The sequence below is a fragment of the Fukomys damarensis genome, unplaced genomic scaffold (genome assembly GCF_012274545.1).
Source record: "Fukomys damarensis isolate Sample0158 unplaced genomic scaffold, DMR_v1.0_HiC HiC_scaffold_38, whole genome shotgun sequence".
Taxonomy (NCBI): domain Eukaryota; kingdom Metazoa; phylum Chordata; class Mammalia; order Rodentia; family Bathyergidae; genus Fukomys; species Fukomys damarensis.
Genome location: NW_022900950.1, coordinates 60,275,576 through 60,281,202, shown reverse-complemented (window position 1 = coordinate 60,281,202; position 5,627 = coordinate 60,275,576). Strand labels below are relative to the sequence as shown.

Here is a 5,627-nt window from a genome sequence, read left to right as displayed (position 1 = left end):
CTTTCTTCCTATTTTACCTTATCAAGCATACAATTTGAAATGTATTTACACTTTTAGTTAATCACACTAGAGAAACTATTCACACCAGAGAAACTATTTACACATGTGTGTCCTAGTTATTTAACTTAAGAGCAAGTATCCATTTTCCTATGAATGACTATAGTTTCTCATTCTTTATGGCTGAGTAGTGCTAAAAAAACAGGTCTTCTTTATCCAGTCTCCAACTGATGGTCATTTGGGCTTTTTCCAAGTTTTAGCTATTATGAACTGTGCAACTTGTAAACATGGGTGAGCAAATATAGCTGTTGTATGATTCTTTCAATTCTTTTGGAAAGATACCCAGTAGAAGGATAGCTGGGTCAAATGGGACTTCTAATCCTAGTTTGTTTAGGTATCTCCATGTTGATTTCCACAGTGATTGTACCAGTCTGCACACCCACCAATAATGAAGAAGGGTTCCTTTCTCCCCACAACCTGCCAGCATTTGTTATTTATTGATTTCTGGACAGCAGCCATTCTTTGTGGGGTAAGGCGGAATCTTAGCCCTTTGTCCATCTGCATCTCTCAAATGCCCAGTGATGTTGAACATTTTTTCATGTACTTATTTGCTGCTTTCACTTTGTCTGAGAAATGTCTGTTCATTTCAGATGTCCATGTTTGGATTGGGTCTTTATAATTGGGGCGGTCTGATTTTTTTGAGTTCTTTATATATTCTGGGTAGTAGACCTTTATCTGAGGAGCAGCTAGTAAATTTTTTTTTCCCCACATTGTAGGTTGTCTCTTAGCCCTGTTGGTGGTTTCGCTTGCAGTGAGGATGCTTTTTAAAAATATGGAATGCTTCAAAAATTTGTGTGTCATCGTTGAGCAGGGACCATGCTAATGTTTTCTGTATGGTTCCAATTTTAGTATATGTGCTGCTAACGTGAGAACAACATTGAAGTCTTTTCAGAAACATGCCATGTTTCCTTAAATTTTTTTTTAAATTGCAGCAACTATGGTATGTACTTGGATTTTAATAATATTGATAGAAAAATTAGCTCATAAAATTTAGATATATTTGCATTTTAACTTCTGAAATTTCCCCATAAACTTTAACTTCCTTTAAAATTCATTGGTATGTAAAACTTAGGTCACACTTAGTTGAATTTTATGTTTTTCTAATTATTTATGTCTGTCATACATCTTTATGTATTCAGTACCTAAATGTCTTTGGTGAGTGTCTGCTATATGTGAGGTAGTGGAGATAATAGGATAAGAAAATTGACACGTATAATCCCTCTATTCTTACAATTTACATTCTAGGTATGATAATGCAGATGTAAACTCCATTAATTAGAAAACTATTAAACTATGGACTGAAATACATATCTATTAGCTCGCAATATTAAACTTTGAAATTCGAGAATAGGGTACATCTGAACTATTTCGTGTAATAGATAAATTTTTGCTTAAATGCTAAATGATGAATAGGAATTTAGGAATACTTATAGTTTGAGTTAGACTTTTACTTCTAGCCATAGTGAACCAAGTTTTATAAAAGAAAGTATCACCAAGAGTAACTAGACTAAGCTAAAGAAGGTAAGGAAACCACATTAGATTTCAGGGGTCTTCAGGAACGAGAGACCTATAGATGTTCCAGGATTTTATGAGGGATTTTTTTTTTAATAATGCACTGATATTTAATAATCATCAGGTGGGACCAGAACACACACTAAACTGCCCTTCTCCTCTCCACACTTCACAGGTGAGAAAGTCTGGAAGCTTCTGGCAGTGGTGACTAAGGAGCATTCCAAGCACTACAAAGAACACAAGTAGATAAAATCCCTCTTGAGACACTGGCCTCCCATGCTGTACATCACAAAAGAACTGTGAGCTCTCAAGGAGGCCTGGACTCCTTTTTTTTGTTTTGTTTTTTGAAGCTAAGGCATTTTACATATAAAAAGGGTGTGAAGTGAGTCTGGTCCTCCCCAAATTGGGGAAAAGGTATGCTTAAGAGAGCACATTTGTGTTTTCCATGGTGCCCTAGGAAATGGGCTACTCTGAGATAATATTACCAGGACCGATTTCCCATTTTCTCCAAAGAAGGCTACTTCTTCTGAAGAGTTTTCCCCTGTGCTGTGCATGTTAAACCATCAGAGTGAGGAACTAGATAAGATCCTAGGATGCGAGCATCTCCATCTAAAACCAGATTAAAGAATAAGGCAATCTTCTAACTCTAGCAGAATTAAAATTATATTATCTAGGGGTGAGTTGTCATCATATAGAACATTTAAAATTCTTAGGAGAAATTTATTCTATTTCATCAAAATTATCAAGAATTATGACTAAGATGAAACAGACACGTGATTCAGTTTTAAAGGCATCATGCACTATGTTAAAAATGAACAGTACTTAATATATTAAAGAGAAAGCTGACAAAATAGAGAAATTTAGCAAGGAACAATCATAGAGAAATATAATAAAATAACAATTAGAAAATCATGGAATACAAAATTGTCATTAAGATTACAGTAAAGACATTGAATATTAAACAAAAGATTTGAGTTTTAGTGAACCTGAAAGACATGAAGGAAAAAAACTGGGATTGAACCATAAAAATATAACTAGTTACAAAATATTAGAAAACAAGGGATTTGTTGAAAAGTTGGCAAAAATTCTCTTTCAAAAATATTCTTTACAAATTTGTATTAATAAAAATGAAAATTCAACATAAATTTAACTAGTTGGTAAATGAAGAATATTTTTAGGTGTCATAGAATTAGGATTTTCTGAACAAAGAAAATTCCAGTTTAGGCTAATGAGCAGGGTCTGTTGAGTCTGGAATTTTTTGATATTATGCTAAAGATCTGAAAAACAGAACCAGTGATGGTAAGTTGCTAGTGTTTATGTGTTTCTTTTAAAGAAAAAAAAACAGCATGTGGAAATCTTTAACAATTTTCTGTCTCCAAGTCTGAAGAATTTTTTCCTTGCTGTGGACTTTAAAAATAATATAATCAATCTGTGATTGGGCATAGTGAAGGAGATATTTCCAAGTCTGTGAGAGTCCAAATCTCAGGATAAGACAGTAAGGGTGGAAGGCAGCATCCTCACATTGTTCTCAGATCAGGAAACAGTTCAGTGAATGAAAAGCAAAAGGAAGATGCACAGTAGTCTTCTGTGCTTCAAAGAGATAGAACCGAGTGCAACAAGGGCCGTTTCTTTAATAACTAATTATTAAGTATTATATTGTCACATCCTAAAAGATATTTTAGGAAGTTCCACTTCCCAGCACCTATACCTGTGAGTCTATTTGGAAATATGGACTTTACAAAAGTAATAAAGTTGAAATAAATTTATACTCAGGATGGATGCTAATCCACTAAGATTGATGCCTTTTTCAGAAGTAGTAGCTTAAACACATAGAGGAAAAAGGTCATTATTGTGACACAGGCAGAAATAAAAACAATGCAGTTAATTACCCTATGGACTGATGATCATCACCAAAATCTAAGAAGCTTCAGGGATGGTTTCCATCCATTGTCCCAGGAGATAAGGTTATAATGAAATCATAATTTGGGGCTTCCGTCCTTCACAGCAGGGACACACATTTCTGTTGCAGCAGCATCCTAGTTTGGGGTGTTTTCTTTTTTTTTCTTTTTATTGAGTTTATTGGTACAATCTAGGTATACAGTACAGTTACATTCATCATTGGGATTCTGTACCTTTACATAATGGGTCTTGATTCTCATTTTTTCCCCTTGTCCCTGCCCTCCCTTCACCCCCTCCTCCCCTCCCCATTTACAAACACTTTCTTTCCATTTTTTCAATTTCTCATATCTTTTTCTCTCCCTTATTACCTTTCCCCCACCCTTCCCACTTTCCCTACACCTTTAGCCCTTTACTTCCTATTTCACGTTATTAATTATCTCATTCGGATCCTGTGTAGTATTATAATATTTCACACCAGAGAAACTATTCAGTATTTCAGTTAAAGAAATCTTTGTATGAACATTAAAAATAGGGAATCCTAAAACAAAACTGAAAAGGAAAGTAAAAGAGAAAAGGCAATGATATAAGATTAAAATAATCCTTAATTCTGAAGATGAAAATGGTCCCTGAACATATTTAAATTGCTTCTTGTTCTTGTAGTTTTCTTAGGGCAATCATATGAAACCTATTCTAAGTGACATCAGCTGTCAGAACAGGAAGATGTTATACAAGGAGTAAACCAGAAATATGTGACCCCTGAAACATGCTTTAAATACTGCCATTAGATAAACATGGATAAATGTGTGTGGTAATAGCTCTCCATAAAAAATTAAAACTGCGCAGAGCATGAAGACTCAAAGGCACATATGAAAGAATAGGGTAAAACATAATCCAGAATGGAGATAATTTCCTGTACTGATTAAGTATTATAAACTATTTTCAGCTAAATAAAACTAGAAATTAATATTAAACTCATTTTATTGTATGACTGATAGCTTGCTGAATATATACATGGTGTTCAGATACATTTATAATAAGATATAATTTATTCTAATGCCAGTATTTGAGTTTAGTCACTATTCAGAAGAAAAAACATGCAGTATAGGTACAACACAATATTTCATGGAGGAAAACTTTTCTAAATATGTAAGAAATACAAAATCTTAGTCAACCTGTGTACTGCTAAGACTCCACAGTTCACAATATGGATTGACTGAGTAAATAGCAGATTGTAGAGAATCTTTCTTGGCCTTGTTAATTTTGTTTGCATTGTAAAACTCCACACTACACCACAGATTAGTTCTGATTCCAGAAAAAGGAAGCCCGGATTCATATATGAAAAATGTATAAACTTAATCCATAAAATTCAATGGAGTGAATGAAGTCTTATTTTGTATACATAGTGAAAATATAATTTAGCAAATAGAAATATTTGAATAAAGCTGCCCACCTTTAAAATGTCACACTTTAGTGCTAAAATATGACATTTAATTATTTTTTTAATACTGGGTATCAAACTCTGGTCCTTGTGCTTGCGAGGCAGATGGCGGAACCACTGAGCCAAATCCCGAGCCCATGACATTTATATATTTGAAAAGGAATTACTCATATACCAATTACTATAATTAGCTCTATATCATTTAAAAATAGGTTGTTAGTAGGTGAGGCTACTAATCTATCATCAAATATCATTTACAAAAGAAGGAAATTAAGAGAAAGTTTCTCTTCTCCATTCATGATGTATATTTCATTTGAAAAATTGTGGATTTTCTTAGGAAATTATGGTAAAGGAAGCTGAGTAAACGTAGATTTTATATAATTATTTTAAATTTCAAGTAAACTATGATAAAATAGTCTGAGTAAAAATAGGGTAATTTTACATGATTTTTTCAATATTAGTCTTTATTATTATATTCTGTTTTTAAAATTTGAAAGGAAGAACCATTTTAAGTTAAAATAATCTAAAAATTCAATACATATAGATACTCAAAGTACTGTTATCTTTTTAATAAAGGGCTAAAAGTGTAGGGAAAGTAGGAAGGGTAGGGGAAAGGGAATGAGGGAAAGGAAAAAAATAGGAGAAAATGAAAAAAATGGAAATAAAGTGTCTGTAAATAGGGAGGGGAGGAGGGGGTGAAGGGAGGGCAGGGACAAGGGGA

At 33.4% G+C, this 5,627-nt stretch overlaps 1 non-coding gene across 1 annotated transcript; it reads right to left on the bottom strand.

Moving 5' to 3' along the window:
- Positions 1-823: 823 nt before the first annotated feature.
- LOC117284644 lies at positions 824-930 on the bottom strand. The gene has a single exon (XR_004515742.1). It is a non-coding gene; the product is annotated as a U6 spliceosomal RNA (small nuclear RNA).
- Between the last annotated feature and the right edge of the window lie 4,697 nt (positions 931-5,627).